The 20,141-nt window shown below is 32.2% G+C and overlaps 1 long non-coding RNA gene across 1 annotated transcript; it reads left to right on the top strand.

Annotated features, from left to right (window-relative positions):
• The first annotated feature begins 9,158 nt into the window (after positions 1 to 9,158).
• LOC129908845 (uncharacterized) lies at positions 9,159 to 10,086 on the top strand. The gene is made up of 2 exons (XR_008771351.1): positions 9,159 to 9,719; positions 9,804 to 10,086. It is a non-coding gene; the product is annotated as an uncharacterized LOC129908845 (long non-coding RNA).
• The last annotated feature ends 10,055 nt before the right edge of the window (positions 10,087 to 20,141 follow it).

The raw sequence follows: 20,141 nt of genomic DNA, 5'->3' as shown, positions 1-20,141 counted from the left end.
AATTTAAAATTGCAAAAAATGACAAACAAATTATTTCAAACAACGGCAACACTTACAGTTATAAATAATAACTTGATAAAGATAAAATATCACCCTTAATCATAAATTTTAAATGAAGTTTTTTTCAAACAAAGGTTTTTGAAATACTTGATTTTAAAGTCAAAATTTTGAGAACAAAATTTAAAAAAAAATCACTTATAAATTTTTCAAGGTTTTGAATTTTAATAAAAAAATTACTGGCAAAATTAACTGTCCCTATTGTGCTTTTACCAAATAGTGAAAACCGTATGATTTTGTGTCGTCTAGTTTTTGATAAAATTGAAAAAAAGACCAACTACTTTCTTTTCAGAATTTAATTTTTCGGCTTTGTAAGCTTATTTTGGCACAGTCAACTCTAATGCAAAACAAAAGTTTTATTATTCCTGTTTAAAATAAACCAGGGTTACCATTTAAAATATTGCCGCAAGCAGGGGTTGGCAGGCTTTGAATTTAAAATTCCGAAAAATGACTTAAAATAAAATAAAGATTATTAAAAAATAAATAATAACTTTTTTGAAAGTTTGAATTTTATAATTAATTATTAATTCTACCGTCGCACATAGGGGTATTTAGTCAATTTAGGCAGACAAAACACGAAATTTTAAACTGATCCAAACGTAAAAAATCAACATCCTACTAATAGTAGATAACTTGCTTAGCATTTTCTTATGATTTTAAAATTGATTATCACTTCAGGTGACTAACAGCAGCGGTCTAGAGTTCAAAGTTTTTAGCCCAAAAATAAAATTAATTCTTTTTTTGTAATTAAGCGACTGTGCTTAAGTAAGTACTTTTTTTTAAGTGGATGTAGAAAAAAGTTTTTATGGAATATTGATAAGGAGATACGAAACTGTCTACTAGATGTTGTATCTAAATGTTGTATTACTTTATAAATAAAAAAGTGATATGTTGAATCTTAATACATATAAATTAATCGTAAAAAAGGGAAATTTCTGTGTTGGTAAGGAGATAAGTTATACAATTTCACATTATTGCGTGATAAAATTTAATGTTTTCTAAAAGTTATACTCTTATCTAATTGAATCTGTAAAAAATAAGTGCAACTAAGTGCAACTTCGACACATTTGCTTTAAGAAGTAAAGGTTTTAGGTTTTGAAAAATGGTTACCTTGTATTCAGCATCCATATTTTAAGTTTTTTTTAAGATTCAACTTCTTGAATTACAGAACCTGAATCCTTATGATTTTTCCTAAATTTTAAGACCTTAATCTTGGCGATACCATTAATAGAACTCCATTTATAAGCGTTTTAACAAAGCATTGGGATCCATTCTTGACACTTTTTTGTTTGATCAAAAAGTGGTTTAGGAAGAAAAATGTTTTCATTGAAATCAACACTTAAAACACTTTATTCCAGTACTAAATACAAGCTTTTACCTTGTTGATGAAGATAAACCGGAAAAACAATTTTGTCCGCGTAAAATTGGTTAATACCCCTATGTGCGTCGTCGGCATAATTATTTTGACTAATTTACAATTCTCGATCTGATAAGAATAATTTCTTACGGTTAAACTTTATATAGGTAAAGTTAATGGTTATTTATTAAGTATGTTATGGTGAATCTCATGGTGGTCAAAGTAAGTCATATGAGTGAAATTTGGCTTTCAGGCAGCTTTTTTTGTATAAGAAGTGCTATTTTTTGAGCGGCATAAGTATTTTGACCAGCATTCTTTTTCAATTTTGGTAAGGTAAAGTAATACATTTTGCTTATTTTAAGCATGTATCCAACTGTTGAACATGTTAAGGCTCAGATTCATAAAAAAAATTGGAAACATTTCGCAAATAAATATTGAAATTAGGGCATTTATTGTTACAAGTTAAAATTCCCGTTACCTGTTAAACAAATCAACGGAGAACTGATTTTTTTTGCGTGAAATTATGTCTTAGCTAATAAAGAAACATAAGAGTACGAGTACTGAGTAGAATCAGAAATGAATCTGAACAAAACAAAAAATTACACAAAAAAAAGACAATTTTTTTTTGCGTAATTCACTTTGAATCCCAGATTGAACCCTTATATCATGGAGCTGGAAATGAAATCCCTAGGGAAGATTTCCCCCTTAGCAAGCACAGATTCTCAGGAGACTTAGGAAACACAATTTTGGGACTTATTCAGAAGTGAGTAGTATCTTCCTGTTCGAACACATCACTGTGGGCGGGAACTCAGCAGAGTCTTACATTATGCTGCATACCAAGAACCCTTAGCTCTTCGCGACAGCAAGAAACAAGCTTTGATTGATTAAGGTGGCAGAAATCGCTTTTATTGCCGCTTGGCTATCAATAAAAAAGGTGATGTCAGCAGTTGATATCGCCATCATGGATATTTGTGTAGCAGCATTTTTCACTGCCAGTATCTCTGCTGTAATCGGGGAGTCTGAAAGAACTGGCAATTTGCTGCTAATTCTTGTACAAATATATCTAAGGGAGTGAGATTAAGGATTGCCTCCAAACCTGCGGTTGGAGTGGACCTCATCACCCCCGTAGTGCTAATGCAGTCTGTTCTTTGTACTTTTTTTAGGGTCTTCAAGTTCGTGGATTTTTCCAAAGCTTGCCACCAGACTAAGCTGCCATAAGTCAGAATGGGTCTGGCAATGGCAGTATACATCCACATGATTATTTTAGGATTTGGTCCCCAGTTTCTGCCAAGAATTATATTACATGAGTAAAGTGCAAACGTGGCTATCTTATATCTTTCTTGAATGTTTGGACCCCAGTTAAGTTTCTTATCCAAGATCACTCCGAGATATTTCGCTTTATCCGAAATCTTAAGTGGGGTGCCATCAATTTTTGGCACTACAAAAGGAGGAATTTTCCTTCTGTTTGTAAAAAGCACCAGTTCTGTTTTAAGGGGGTTTAGTTTAAGACCGCATTTCCTCGTCCAGTTACTGACCTTAGAAAATGCGTTTTCTAATTGTTCGCTTACAGTGGTAAGGTATTTACCTGTCGCTAGAAGAGCTAGATCGTCTGCGTAGGCTATAACCTTGACACCGCTGTTATTCCGTTTTAATGAGAATCTCATTCATCACCAAGATCCAAAGAAGAGGTGATAGAATACCACCTTGTGGGGTTCCTCTAGATGCGTACATTTTTATATGTGACCCACCTAATTCACTATTGATTTGCCTGTTTTTCAACATGCACACGATCCATTTTATGACCGTGTTTTCTATTTTAAGATCAGTGAGTGCTTTTTCAATTGCACTATTATGAACATTATTAAATGCTCCTTCTATGTCTAGATATGCTGCGAGGGTGTATTCTTTAACCACAAGTGACTTTTCTATTGTTCTGACTGCACAGTGTAAAGCTGTCTCTACACTTCTGCCTTTTGTGTATGCATGCTGAAAGGGTGATATAGCCTTCGGCCTTAAGTAACTGCGGATATGTATATTGATTAACCTTTCAAGTGTTTTGAGTGTAAAAGAAGTTAGACTGATAGGTCTGAAATCTTTGGGTTCTGTGTAACTGGATTTACCAGCTTTTGGTATAAAGACATCTTTGACTTCACGCCATGTTTTAGGGACATATCCCAAATGAAGGCTATTTTGGAATATTGTGATAAGGTATGGAATAATGAATTCACTACTTTTTTGCAGCATTAAGGGGAAGACGCCGTCTAGGCCCGGAGATTTATAAGGAGAGAAGGAGTTGATGGCCCAGATCAACTTTCTTTTCGTAATAATTTTTCTAGGAATTTCACAAAATGAGTGCAAAGAGTTTGTAGAATCATTTTCCAATTCAGAGTTACAACCTGGGAAGTGAGCTTGCACCAGGAGTATTAAGCTGTCTTGACAAGATTCTGTCCATTGATTTATCAGGCCCTTTTAGGGAGCCTATAGGAGTAAGGAAGAAGGGCGGAGAGCGGAGGACACTGCGAAGTTTAATTTTTAATTTTACAAAAATTGGCGCTTCTAGATCAAGTCGTTTTCTTGTCGTTTTATGACAAACGCCAATCGTAATAATGTCTTTTTTTTTTTTATTCGGCTTATAACCCGAGCTCCATGATTTGCATTTTAATGCGGTGCTCCTCCGCGGCGTCCAAAAGCTTTTGTTGCTATTCCTCTTGGTTATATTGCAGTTGTTGCTGCTTTAAAATTTGTTGTTTTTTTTATTTCGTTTGTCGTCAGGGTCTTCGATTTTTTTATACATTCCTGAAAATATATACATAATTACACATTCACAAATAAAATAATATAAAAAGATTAGATAAAAAAGTATTTATTTACTTAACTTACTTACTGCTAGCGCTTTCAAATTCCACAAAATAATAACAAACTTCAAAAATGAAAAAAAAAACTTAATTCTTTATTAAGTTTCGACAACCAAACTGACAGATAGATTGGAAAATGGAACAACTTTTGGAAAAACTATGATTTGTTGATCAAGCTGAAAAAATGTAAACAAACGCTCTATGATTCAATTAAGGGGAATCCATAATAATCAAATCGACGATTTAACCCACCCTCAACAAACTGGCCCTAAATCTATCTGTTTTATTCACTATTTTGTCATACATAATGGAAAATATTGTAAGAGAATACCTGAGTAACAAACGGGGTCATTCCGCAATTCATTATCCACAGACGATATCGTTATGACGATAATCTTACTTCAATTATGGCGTTTTTAATTGGCAATCTGGAAGCAAAAAAAAGCAATCTGAAAGCGTTCAATTGGTCAAAACTGACAGTTCTGATTCTGAAAAAAAGAGAATTTCTCTTCTGGTTTTAAGAACAGAATCAGAAGCAGAATCACTCACACATTCATAGATTTAAATGTGAGATGTCACACTTGACCAAAAACAAAAACAAATGAAATTTGGCCCAGATACACATATATGTGACACATTTCAAATTCAACCAATACATTTAAACCAAACTTCAGATTCTTCGGAATAAAAACAAACTGTTCAATTGGGATTCGAGATCGAAGAACAATTCCGGATTGCCATAATTATTGCGATAATTAATTTTTGTTTGGATGTTTCATATTTTATATTCGATTTACCCGAAGTTTTTAGGATTTTATTTCATTATTACACCAAAGCAGGCTTATAAAAATATTTTTTATAAATGCATTTGCCTTCCATTATTAAAAAAATTTGCATTGAAAATAATTTTTTTTTTTGCAAATGAAATAAAATTGCGTATTGTTTTTTTAATTCATCCAGGTACAACTCTTATCTGCATGTACTCATTACATATAAGTTTAAATTTAAAAACAAAATCACAGAATCAAAATCACGCTTAAATGTAGAGATAAAATTTCAGTTCAATTCAAATTAAAAACCTCAAAAAAAAATTACATTGAAAATGAAATTTTCAAAAATTTCTTAGGCGACATAAGCTACTCTGTCTGTCGGGATGAAACGACAGCATTGCACTTTTCCTAAGATTTTTCTTTAAAAAGAAACGTTTTAAAATCGTTAGATAATTCAAAATACGCGATGTTTTAGACAAATTTAATTATTTTTTACTTGCGATATAGGTACTATAGGGCAAGTTAAGGATTCGTAAAAAAAATCGAACTCGAGATAACAATTTTACATAACATTACGATGATGGAGCTGCACGAGTTAAGTGATTTTCTTCAAACTTGGTAGTTAGCAGTTTTTGGTGATTATCTAGAGTGGAAATTGAAATTTTTTTTATGACCAAAACTAACGGTACCTGCCAAATAACGGAAATACAAAAGTTAATTTTATTCAAAAACGGCTCTAACGATTTTGATTAAAATTTTTGTTTGTAGTATTACACATAAGAGCCAACTTTTAAAATAAAAAAAATATTATTTGTACCGTTATTAACGGTACCTGTCATAGAACGGTTTTTTTCGTTTCTGAATATCTCGTACAACATTAACCCGATTTTAATGAAAATTTGTATACAAGTGTTTAAAAAACAAAAAACGCATTTTTGGATTTTTAAAAAATATTTCAATTTTTTTTTTTTTGAAAATCAATTTTTTTGAAAACGAATTAAGGAAAAATTTTGAAATTTAGTTTTTATGTGTAAATTAATTATTTCTTCAAAATGGCATACCAACTATTTTTTTGAAAAATGTTAGAAATTTTTTATATATAAAAAATTATTTAAAAAAAAACGGCTCCTACACTCAGAGAAAAAAATCCCATAAGTCGGTAATGGGACTACCATTAATGAAAAAAAGACTCTTTTTAATAGTATTTCAATAGTTTTGTACCATTGTATTAATAGTTTTGAAACTATTATTATTTATAGGACAGAAACTATTAATTTAATAGTAAATACTATTTAAACTTATGGTATTTACTATTGTATTAATAGTATCGTACTATTAACTGTCTCGGAATTCGAAAAATAATTTGTAATGGTGTATCCCATTAGATAATTTTCGTTTTAATAAGACAAATACCATTGGATTTAATCGTATATACTATAGTTTTAATAGTACTGTACTTTTAACTCTGTCGAACTTCGAAAAGTAATTTTTAATGGTGGATCCTGTTAGATTTTTTATGATTTAATTAGACAAGTACCATTCGTTTTAATCGTATATACTACAGTTTTAATATTACAGTACTTTTAACTCTGTCGAACTTCGAAAAATATTTTTTAATGGTGGATCCTATTAGATGTTTAATGATTTAATAAGATAAGTATTATTGGTTTTAATCGTATATACTAATAGTACAGTACCATTGGCTTCGATCGTAAACATACATTCTTATTTTAGTAGGTTTTGTCATATTGAGTGTTTCATAAATATTTTAGACTAAAATTTATAGTTCATACTTTTGTTAAGTATTATCAGCTCAAAATATTATTAATATTGAATATTTCAGCATAGCTACACAAATTTAATACAATTATTGACGTTGTTATATTATGAATTATTATTAATCTAATAAAAAGAATTGCCAATATCTCAGGATTGCCAGGAATGTAATGTAACACGACCGTGTTGCCAGAGTTTATATTAATAAAAATCATGTATAGAAGTAAAATTATATTTATATGAAGATTTTTTTTAAGAAATCATTTTTTAAGAATATATTTCAATCATTAACACAGTTTTGAGCAAGTTAGGAATAGCATTTGATTTAATTATAAGTAAATAAGGAAATACACGACTCTGTAACCCGTACTTGCTTTCATTATCCAAAATTCCTTCGAGTGTAAGAATTTTCATTATCTAATAATTTTCCTTTATTAATAGGTAGGGAGCCCCCAAACAAGAAATTTCCGTCATCGCGCCCACTAAAATTTTGAATGAGGAATAAAAGATAAAGTTAAGATGAATAAGATTCGCTTGGTCGGCATAATTTAAGTACCTAAGCCGGAAAGGCCGCGCATACCTGTTGCAATTTGGTGAATAAAATTTAACAGATCATTTTCTTCTCAAAAACGACCTGACGGATTCTGATCAAATTTTTTTTAACAAGGTGTATTTGAAAGAGTTAAGAACACCCACAGGATTTCAGCCAAATCGTTTAGCCGTTTTTGAGAAAACATTTTTGATGTATGGTGACCCTTAAATTCGAGAATATTTAAGAAAAAAATCCTAAACATTATCAAAAATTTCACCTGTACTAAATTTCAACTAAATCCTCCAAGCCTTTTTATTTGCTTTTGAAAAGAAAAAAACATAGGTCAACGAAGGGCCTATATATTTAATCGCAGAGTTCCGGAAAATAAAATCTCAAAAACTGCAGTTGCAATACTTGCTCTATTATATAGGTAGAGCAAGTAAAAGTATTACATATGTATATATACAATCAATATAAAATATAAAATTAATAAAAAAATAGTACATTTTCGAAAGTTAATCGCAATTTATCTTTGCTGACGGGCTTAAGCATTGAGTTTTGAACTGTCGGAGTTCATGTTAATGAAATTACAATTTTTCTCGAATTGCGTAGGTAAGTAATGGAAGGTAAGTAAAATATTAGTGAGCTAAATACAAAAAAAAGTGATACAAATTTTAACTACGTAATACATATTTCAATCGAAAATATTTCAAATTTTCTTAAAATAAAAGATTTTGCCATGTTTTTTGCTAATAATTTTTCAATAATCTAAAATGCTATAATATCAGGCGCCGCCAGAGTCCCGTTATATTTTCATGGTATGAATACCATTAGTGAACAATTTTAATAGTATATACCATTAACCTTGAAGTTAAACCATTCAAACTTCAGACTTATAATAGTATATACCATTAACTTCAATGGTATCCCATTAAAAAGTGGAATATGTTTTTAAAAAATTCTTGAAATTCTCCACATTCGTTTCGTTAATGTCCGTGAGTGCAGACCTTTTCTAAAACTTATAGAATTTATCAGAGCATAGTAGTGAGCTAAATAAAAAAAGTGATACAAATTTTAACTACGTATACTACATATTTCAATCGAAAATAAGTCAGGTAGTATTCCTTACTTTAAATTGTCTTAAAATAAAAGGTTTTTCAATGTTTTTTGCTAATAATTTTTCAATAATCTAAAATGCTATAATATCAGACGCCGCCAGAGTCCCGTTATATTTTCATGGTACGAATACCATTAGTGAGCAATTTTAATAGTATATACCATTAACCTTAAAGTTAAACCATTAAAACTTCAGATATATAATAGTATATACCACTAACTTCAATGGTATCCGATTAAAATGTGTAATATTTTTTTTTTACTGTTAAAATTCTCCACATTCGTTTCATTATTGTCCGTGCGTGCAGACCTTTTTAATTCTATAAATTGATCAGAGCATAGTAGTGAGCTAAATAAAAAATCATTGAAATTGGGGGTTCACAAGTCGTCTCAAATTTTTTTTCATCTTAAGATCTCAAATTTTAAGGATTTTTTATAAAAATTTGTTAACGATCATTATTGACGGATAAAAAGCCACTTGAAAAACATGAAACAATTCTTCATTTGTCCGCTAGTATAAAAGAAAGTGTTCGATTGAAAACCCTTTTCTATTGTTATTTATAAAAAGCTATGGATCCCTGCGCACTTGGCAATTTATTGCTTATTGAAAATGAATGCGAATTAGAAAATGAACAAACCATACATGTGGAGGGCAGCATTATTTTCGATGCATCATCTCTTGGAATGCAAAACAACGCAAGCGAGCAAAATGAACTTAAGGAATTAAATTGCGAAAAATTTGGATTCGACGAAAATGTGTTTAAGCGTGTGGCAGGTACCTTCAAAACTATTCCCAAATTTTTAAAAATAAACTCATTTCACATGCATTTAAGACAATGGTTTCGACTTGGAGAGCCTTTTGGTTGCAACCGAATCGAAAATGAACGAGTTATTTCCAGCTCCTCTCTTAGGCACAAGGGCAAAATTTAAGTTTCATTTGAATTTCTGGAGAAAGAATGTATGTACAATATATTTGAATGATAACTTGATTTGAAGCTTAATTTTTTTTTTTTTAATTAGCCACCGAAAAATATTTCTGAGGCATGCAAGAACTGGATTGAGTCAAATTACTTAGAACCGAATTCTAGTTCAGTACATAGTAATATAAGTTCACCCTCATCTTCACATCGGTCCTTTGAAAATGATTCGATCTTTTTCGACAACAACACATTGAAAGAATTGTTAAGGCAGACAGAGAGGGGTCAAAGCATACTTAACTCTTATGATGAAGAAAAGCATCACTCGGACATACACTTGTAAGTTATCATTCATATAATTTCACTTGGAAATCTGAATAAATAGTAACATTAAATTTTTATTTCCAAAATACATACTTCCAGGTTGAAATCGACTATAATATCCTGAAACCAAACAATCAATCGCAACTTTTCAAACTCTGGCCTTCATTCATAAAACAAATCGTTCCCGTTATAAAAAAAAACAAGTGAAGGAGAAAGGTTCATGGGCTCTATTCAACGATCTCGAGAGTATTAGCGCAAGTAGGTGTATCCTTCTTTTTAAATACATATTAATTATTTTTAATTTTCAATATTTTATATTGCTTCCTGCTTCCTTGCCCATTTCAATTTTTTCTATCCTCATTTGTTAAGTTCCTTTTTTTAAGTTTAACACGTGTAAGCTGTTATCATAATTTAAAGAGTTAAAAATGTAAAACAAAAAACAAATGTCATGGCACTGTATAACGTATTTCGACAGTCCACCAATTCATATCCATTTCTTACCAAATAATCATAAAAGTTTTTAGACTGAAAAAAATTAATCTACTTAATTGAATTAATTTGAATTAATCTTATACAAGTATCTTAAAGTGTTGAGACTAACAAAATAATATTTATTTAATTAAATGAATTAACATTTAAAAGTATTATTTAAGAAAATGTTATGGTTATATAATTATAATAAAAGAAATTTAAAAAATTGCAAATTTTGCTGTTTACATATTTAATAAGGTTTCTTTTTGAACAATTTGTGGATAAGTTCGGCATCTGGTAAGCTTAGTGAATATTAATAAAAGTTCAATAGTACACTACCATTAAATTAATGGTACGATACTGTTAAATCAGTACAGTACTATCCAATTTAATACTATTACAAATTAATGGTAAGATACTATAATATTAATAGTACAGTACTATTAAATTAATAGTACAGTACTATTAAATTAATAGTATACTGCCATTAAATTAATAGTATACTACCATTAAATTAATAGTAAGATACCATAATATTAAAAGTACATTACTTTAAATTGATAGTATACCACCATTGAATTAATAGTCTTATACCATTATATCAATAGTATCATACTCTTGTTTCAATAGTATTAAACCATTAATGTGTGTGTTCGAAATTATTTAAACTTCGAATTTCGAAATTTCTTATTTCTTATTTCGAAATCTTTTATAGGATATACCATTGAATTTATAGTATGAACCTATTATTTCACATCGCCTAAACATAATGGTATGAAAACCATTGAAATAATAGTACAAATCCCATTGACCAAATTTAATAGTAGAAAACTATTGGAACAATAGTTTTCCTATTGATTTTATGGGATTTTTTCTCTGAGTGTACGATTTTCGAAAATATTTTTCTAAAAATACCTTTTTATACAAGTAATAAAATGGCATACTTAGTTTTTTTTTTTAAACATCATTTAAAACGGTTTTTAATTAATTATAAAAACAGATTTTATTTTCTTACACTACCTATGAAATTTCTTGAAAATATCAAATTTTTCCTAATTTTCTTGAATAAAAAGCTTTAACATTAGAGTTACTTTAATCATAAGAGCAAGTACGTGCGACCCCAGTCGTGCAAACAATAGTATTTCAATTATTTTGGAGTCGTCACCATAGAAATCATTAATAAACTAATGGCGTTTTCGATTGGAAGCGTCCGGAATCATTCAGAAGCCTTCTGAAATTGTTTTATTCGCACAAAACTGACAGACAGAACGCTTCTCAGAAGAGAAATTCTCTTCTCGATTTAAATTCAGAAGCACTAATACATGAACACTTAAATGTCAACAAAAAAATACTCAATCATTCTTTTTTTGTTGTCATTCAAAAATTTAAATTGAATTAAAATTAAAATATATAAAAATGGGTACCTTAATGCAATGGAATGGTTTTTTTTTTAACATTTTCTTCTTCCGTCGTCTTCAGATTTATAATTTTTATAATTTTTTGGTTTGAAAAAAAAAATAATATCAATATTTGACTATTTGACATTTGAAATTTCACAATCACAAAATAAAAAAAAAAAACAGAATTGAGTGGAAGCGACTTGACCTGTTCCATTCGATTTCAGAATGAGTGAATTTGTGAGTGAGACCAATCGAAAACGACATAATTCAGAATTTTCGTTTATTTTTTTCTCTAGCATTTATTTCATTCAAACAAGCATGATTTGTTGTTATTTTTGAGTTGATTTGTCGCAATACAATTGAGTTTTTTGTTCATTTGTTCTCAATTTTATTGGAATGGAGAAAATAAACTCAGAGTCAGTACTTTTGAAACGAAAGTTGACGAAGCGCGCATATGCGCATTATGGCTATCCCATAAGAATTGTGTATGTTCGACAACTCACTCATGCCATTTTGACATAAGCCCATGTGCGCATATGCGTATTACACAGGTCGACAAAAATAAAAATATTTTTTAATTTGCACTTTTTGGGTTCATGGTAAACCAAAACAATAGATAATCACCCTTTACCCTCCTAAGATTTCTTTTTGTAGTGTTGGGAGCAAAAATACAATTTTAATACCCTGTGAGCCTAACTCGAGTCTTATGAGCTATAGTGCAAAAACCGTGCATTGTACAAAAAAACTAAAGGTATAAAATGTAGATAATTTAAAGCTCTACATTATTGACAAAACACTTTATTCGACTTAAATTATAAGAAAAAAGTTATGATGCATACAAGGGTTTTTGCTCCGAAAAACCCTATTTTGTTGAGTTCAAACTGTAATATTTTTTATCTAACTTCAACTTTAGAAACTTTTATACTTTTTTGAAAACTGCAATACTGGGAAGAGTTTTAAAAATAATAAACCAGAGTCACACAATACAAATTTTTATGTGTGTTGCTCTGAAATAAAAGTAAGAAATTGAGTAGACACCGACCGGGGACAGTTTAAAGTGAAAGAGTGCAGTACAAAGTGATTTAAGGGTTGTAAATTGTTAGTAGTAAATAAAGTGATTTAAACGTGTGTTGGTTTGAGCTCATAATAAATGTAAATTGAGTTGAAATAAAGTGTGTTCTTATTTGAACGGAAATATAAGTGGAAATTAAAATAAACGAAATAAGTGAACCCGGAATAAAACATTACATTGGTGTCAGAAAAGTGGAATAAAACTTATTTATTTGTGCGATTCAGATAATTTCGCGAATAAATAGAAAGTGCGCGTGTGTTTGAAAAAAATAAATAAACAAAGTCTTAAATATTTGAAAGTGCTTGTGTTTTAAATAGTGTAATGTTTTATTCCGGGTTCACAATAAAACTTATTTAATTTCCACTTATATTTCCGTTCAAATAAGAACACACTTTATTTCAACTCAATTTACTTTTATTATTCGCTCAAACAAACACATTTTTAAATCACTTTATTTACTACTAACAATTCGCAACACTTTATTTCACTTTGTACTGTACTCTTTCACTTTCAAGATTAAACTGTCTCCGGTCGGTGTCTACGCTGCCCTTTTATACCGGAATCTCGAGACTCGAGAACGTCCTCGAAGGCTCTCGTCCCTGCCTCTCGAAACTTCCTTTCCAGGAGGGGCACTTCATACTTCCAGTCTAGTGGGATATTTTGGGATGTGTTCAGTGGGATATTTTGGGATGTGTTCAGAGGGTAGTTTCTTAATTACTAAAGGTCCGTTCACATTTCTACCTTTGCAGTAGTAGGTAGTGTGTTCAGACTTTTATCTTGAAAGTAGTTCAGTAATTCATCGTTACATTGCCCCCATCTTAGGATTGTTCGTCCCGAACAACTCCATTGCTTCTTTCACAATTATAACGATGTAAACGGTCACAATGAACTACCTTTAGTTTGCTTCTTACCCCTCTTTGTATACGGTAAACCACGTCGTTAATTCTGGTTATTACTGTGTAAGGGCCTTCCCAGTTTTGTTGTAGCTTCGGTGATAGTCCCTTTTGTCGGTGGGGATTGTAAAACCACACAAGTCCTCCTTCTTGAAACCCTGTTGCTGTCGCTCGTGCGTCATATCTTGTTTTCATCCTGTCACTAGACGCTTTTATATTTATCCTTGTCCGTTGGTGAATGTCAGCCAGTGTTCCTTTCAGGTTATCTACGTACTCATCCATTTGATGTGGCTCGTTTGGAACACTTCCAAATTTTATCTCACTTGGCAGGCGTATTGTTGAGACAAATAGGACAGATGGTGTATGTCCAGTGAAACTATGTGTTGCACTTCTATAAGCCATCAAGAATAATGGAATATGTCGGTCCCAGTCTCGTTGATTATCATTGACTACTTTTGACAGGTGTTCCTTAAGTGTCCTGTTAAATCGCTCAACCATCCCATCAGATTGTGGATGAAGCGGTGTTGTTCGCGTCTTCTTGATGCCAAGGAGTGAGCAAATCTCTTGAAAGATCTTAGATTCGAAGTTCCTTCCTTGGTCGGAATGAAGTTCCATGGGTACTCCGAACCTGCTCACCCAATGAAAGACGATCTTATCCACAACTGTTTTGGTTTCCTGGTTTGGAATGGCAAATGCCTCAGGCCATTTGCTGAAGTAGTCCATCATTACAAGGATGTACCAATTTCGGGAAAAGGACCTGCTACGTCTATTGCAATTCTCTCAAAAGGTGCACCCACGTTATACTGCTGCATCTTGCTTTGGATTTTTCTAGCTGGTCCTTTGCTAGCGGCACAAGTATCACACTTTCGACACCACTTTTCAACGTCTTCTCTTATACGTAACCAGTAGAATTGCTGTCGTAGTTTTTCGAGCGTCTTGTTGATGCCTAAATGGCCTCCAGAAGTTCCACCGTGCATCTCTCGGAGAACATCATTTACCTTTGACTGAGGTACGACTAGCTGCATTACATAGGATTTACCATCTGCGGATTCCCACTTACGCCTGAGTAGCCCTTCTTGCACATGAAGTGAGTCCCATTGTGCCCAATATGCTTTTAGAGTGGGACCTCGGTCGGAGATGTCGGCCCATTCTGGTATCTCTTGATGTTCCTTCCATGCAAGGATGGGTTCGATGTCCGAATCTTCCTGTTGGGCCATTCTGAGTTCTTCATTACTCCAGCCGCAAATGGGATCAGCTCTCGTTCTTCTAACAGCGACAACTTCCTTATGGAAGTGTTTTGTTGCCGATACTAGAGCTAGAAGTTCCCTTCTGGTCACGCAATAGTTTCTTTCTTGTTTCGAGAGTACCTTGCTGAAATAGGCAACGACCTTTTCTTCTCCGTCATGAACTTGCGATAAAACAGCACCAACTCCAACATTACTTGCATCTGCGTCAATAATGAATTGTTTGCCGGGAGTTGGATAGGCCAACACAGGAGCTTCACATAATCGCAGCTTCAGTTCCTGAAAGCTTTTCTCACACTCACCTGACCATTTAAAGGGTTTACCCTTCTCCGTAAGCTGGTGCAAGCTTTTGGCGATTCTCGCAAAATCCTTCACGAATCGTCGATAGTACGTTGCCAGACCGAGGAAACTCCGAAGTTGATGCTTGTCCTGAGGGGTCGGCCAATTTTTCACAGTGTCAACTTTTTCAGGATCAGTCTTTACTCCTTGGGATGAGATGATATGCCCCAAGTATTTAACCTCGGTCTTGAAAAGTGCACATTTCTTTGGATTCAACTTAAGATGTGCTTCTCGTAGCCTTTGGAAAACAGCCTTTAGGTTTTCACAATGGTCATCAAATGTTTTCCCGTAAACGATGACATCATCCAAATAGACTAGGCAAGATTTCCAGGTTAATCCATTTAAAACGCACTCCATCAAGCGCTCAAAAGTAGCTGGGGCATTACATAGCCCAAACGGCATGACATTAAACTGCCACAGACCATTTCCTGTGGAAAAAGCCGTCTTCTCCCGATCTTCTGGATGGATTTCTACCTGCCAGTAGCCACTCTTCAAATCCAAAGTCGAAAACCATTGTGCTCCTTCCATTGCATCTAGAGTATCGCTGATTCTTGGCAGTGGGTAGCTGTCTTTCTTCGTTTGATGTTAAGTATCGGTACAGGTACCATGTTGTTCTTTGGTGCCACAAGAGTCTTCCCGATGATGATGTTTTGGGAACTTTGTTCAACTTCTGGCTCAACCATGAGGTATCGATGGCTTCCAATATTCCCCTTTAGTTTCGTCCACACAAAAACTTTTGAAGAAGGAGGCAGGCACATGTCTTCTTTGATGACAGTTCTAATTGTTGTCGAGTTTTCGCTGCCATACCATTGGAATCTCTACATTTCTGTATTTCAGGACTTGATTGCCGATATCCAAAATGATTCCATGCTCCTTCATAAAGTCGATTCCAATGATGCACTCGTCACATATATCTGCCACCAAAAACAAATGTGAAAACTTTAGTTCTGCTATACGGACCTCAAGACGAACTTCTCCGTACACTCTTGCTGCTTCTCCTGTGGCGGTCTTCAGACGGTAGCTGTTGGTGTTATGTAGCCATGACATCTTCACCAAGTCTCTTCGTACAATAGAGGCAGTGGCACCGGTGTCAATTGTAGCCACGTGTTGGTTGTTGTTTATGGTTGCCTCTACTGTCAGACTTTTGTTGTCTCGTTTAGTCTGTGAGACTTGAATATTGGTTCTGGGGCCATCGATACCAGAAACCAGCTTCTGGCCCTCGAAGTTGGTTCTTACTCGTTTCCCGAATGGGAATCAAGTTGATGATGTGTGTTGGTTGTATCGCTTACCTGTTGTTGGGCAATATTCCATGGGCGGCGAGCACCCCAGACATAGTAACAAAAATTCTCAGGTAAGTTTTCAGGTGTTATCAATGAAAAACGTTGATCAATTCAGGGTTAATCCAATACGGTATCACTTTAATGTGTCCTTACTTAAGTCTGAATTTTTAAAAAATAATTGACGAATGGTTAATGTTTTATAAATTAATTTATCAATAAGTCCAGCCATGTAAAAACAAAAATAAAGAGGTTTTTTAGAAAAAAGTAGTTTTGGTTTTTTGATAATTTCCGAAAATCACAAGATATTTTTCAATCTGGTTTTCTGTTTTTGTTTAAAAATGAATAAAAGCATCGAATTGTAAGAACTAAATTAGTACTTAATTACATGAAATTTTGAAAAAAATTACTTTGAAATTTTTTTTTCAATTTTTTTTTCAAAATTTTGATTTTAAAAATTAATTTTTCAAAAACTGTGCCATAAAATGGCTTTGTTTAAAATGTTTGCAAAAGACTAGGGTTTTGGCTTTACAAAAAGGTGTAGCACGTTATTGTAAGTATAACCGTTTTTTCCAAAATAAGTCAATTTTTTCTTAAATTGCCCCTCCCCGCTAAACGAGGGGGAATAGACCCCCCCTCCCATACGATTTTTTTCTTGTCTCGACCTAACCTACACGCTCTAGCTTTTTGGCACATTACTCCTGAATCACCCTGTATGTAGCTTTGGTCTACCAAAACGATACAAGTTTTGCCGATTTTCTTATTTCTATCTACTTTGAATTTTTTTCTCTCTTAATAGTCCCAAAGGAAGAGTTTTTGTTCGTGGGTGGATATTTAAATGGACATGTCGGGAAAACAAACGAAGACTATGAAGATTGCCATGGAGGCCCCGTGCAAAACATATGGTCTTATCGTACTAAATACCATGTTCACTGAACCAAATCTCGTAGGTCATATTGACGGAAATATTTTGTTAACTTTTGAAGAATGATTTATTCAAATCGACAATATTTCATGAATTTTTTAGTGAAAATGAATATTAAATATTCTTTAATAGTTTTAGTATTTTATTCAAACGAACGATTTTTTTTCATATGGACAGCCATAAATCTTCTTACCTATAACCTACAAATCTCCTAGACGTAAAAGTGGTTTCTTCATGTTGATGAAATTGATCAATTTGAAGAATTTTCCTCAATATGTTAGAGATGACTTACATATATCCCTACAAATATAAAATACTTAGTAACCAAATAATAATTGCAAACTAACGGATTTTCCATAGATTTTTCAAATGGAAGAATGTGTTTTAATCCAATTGATGAATCTTACTTCAAACCGAAGAATTTTCATAATTATTGGCATTTTTTGTCCCATTTTCTTCAAATTGAAGAAAAGTGTTCAAATAGAGGAAAATATTCTCTTCAGATTAAAGAAATTATTCAATGTGAAGAAGTTTGTCCAATATTTTGCTGTTAACTGTTTTTAAGTGATAAGTTGTATTCTTGTAAGTTAAGTTTGATCGCGTCTAGTCGTGGAAAAATTGCAAATTAATATATGTACATATTACCTAATAAATAAGCATATTTTGTCGTTTTGGACTTTAATATCTTCAATAAAAATGTAAGTAATTTCATAAATACATTTTCAATAATTTCTGGTGCGTTTTCTGAGCATCATGTCAAGAAAAATCTATTTTAAGTTTATATAAAAGCAGTCAAAATCTGAATGAAGGTTCACGAACATTTTTGCTATTGGAATCATTATTAAGTACATAGGTACTTAAAAAAAAAATACGACTGGAGTTTGGAATTCCTAAACAAATAGCAGAAACAATTGGAAAATGGAAACCTTTTTAAGACGGTGTTTTTGGTAAGAAATACATTAAATATACCTGGATTTCTATTATGTTAATAATGTTTAAATATGTACTTCCACACTTTTAGGGCTATTATTTTAGAAAACAGCGATAAAAAGCCTCAGGGGAAGATCTGTGATAAATAATATTACACGACTTTTCAAGAAGAGTGGAATTTTACAAAAAAAGGTGTTACTCAGTCTTATCTCCAGTTCCTTTGTTCAAACGAATTTTTAACTCTGGTAAGAATGATTTTATTCAAAATTGATTTTTTTTCCTGATGATGCCTTCAATGTAGATGAACCAGAATCCGATGTTTTTGAACACCTATTTTTAAAGACGGAACAAAATAAACTTGTCGAGAGATATTAACCGAAATGATGAATAACGGACAAAATTTTCCCGAAAGTAAGTACTTAAATTTACGAATTCCGAATTTCCTTCGACCCAACTTAAAGATAGATGATTTTTTTTATTTTTTTCCAGATGGTCATAGATACCTGTAGCATTTTTTATTTAATCCACACCATTCTTATACCAACGGCTAAACTCATCACTGGAAGTGGATCTGAGAAGACCATTACTCGTTTGTCTATTCGGGACTCGCAAGCTAGCTTTATTTCAGTTGGATCAACTCTAGCGCCGAAGAGATTCTCCGGAGACAATGGTATAAAATTCAAACAAAATTCAATTTGTGTTTCAAAATTGTTAATCGATTGAATTTAGAATATACCCTACTTGTTCAAGTTTGGTATGAGGCTTTACTTTGCCGAAAACTTTTCTTTATAAAATTGAGAGTAGTTATTATAAGTACCATCCAAAAGTAAACTCACTCATAAATCAGTTAAAAAATTCTTATATTTAGTATTTAATACATAGGTCCATAAGATAAGAAATAAAACATAATTCTTGTATTTAGAAAATTTTGTTTGTTTGTTTGTTTTGGTTATTTTCTTTCATTAAATCAGTTTTCAGGAAATAAATTTGATAAAAGGAGAAAAATGTTTTCTGCTTGAACCGAATTTGCATTAAACTGAAGAAAAAAATATTAATTTGAATAACAGAATGCTTTATATTGAAGATTTTGTGCTTCAAATTAAAGAAACAAGCAGGTTAAAATAACAACTTTTCTTCAATTCAAAGAAATTAGAACGTTCAAATGAATAAATATTCATTAAATTAAAAAACTTGATCCGTCAATTGGAAGAAAATTTCTTTATTATAAAGAATCAAGTGAAGAATTATTAGTTAATTTGAAAAATTATTATTCACTAAACTTCATGAAATAACGATAAATATTATTCAATTTGACAAAATTTTGTTGATTTCCCCTTCGCAACGAAAAATTTTATTCATTTCTTCAAAATGACGGATAGGAGGTGTTGACCATATATTGATCACCTTTTCTTCAAATCTACATACTTTTTCATCAATATGACTACCAAATTTGGTTCAGTGTTAATCAAACAAAGCCGACACCTGGTCACTTACAGCGGTGGTGGAAATGAGACCCAGATTGATTACCATTTGGTATCTAGTTTCATGAAACCTCGGGTCAAGGATTGTAAAGTGATTCTGGGAGAAGCGATCGCCCACCAACACCGTCTCCTACTGACAGAATTTTTTATGGAGACAGTGAACGACAACAAACAGACAAAGACTTTTGGGAAGATCAAATGGTATAAGCTTTTATTTCGAATATGCAAAACTGTCTGTATAAAAACACCAATACATTTCGAAATGAAGAGAGTACAGCACAAAGTATGTGGGACCTCCTACAGCGCATAGAAAAAGCCAAAACACTGTTAGGGGTTTCAAAAGGACACAACCAACAAGGCAAAGAAACATGGTGGTGGAATGATGAAGCTAGAGCAGTTGTAAGT

Source organism: Episyrphus balteatus, chromosome 2, assembly GCF_945859705.1.
Source record: "Episyrphus balteatus chromosome 2, idEpiBalt1.1, whole genome shotgun sequence".
In the NCBI taxonomy this organism is placed as follows: Eukaryota; Metazoa; Arthropoda; class Insecta; order Diptera; family Syrphidae; genus Episyrphus; species Episyrphus balteatus.
This window is presented reverse-complemented; position numbering and strand designations above follow the sequence as displayed.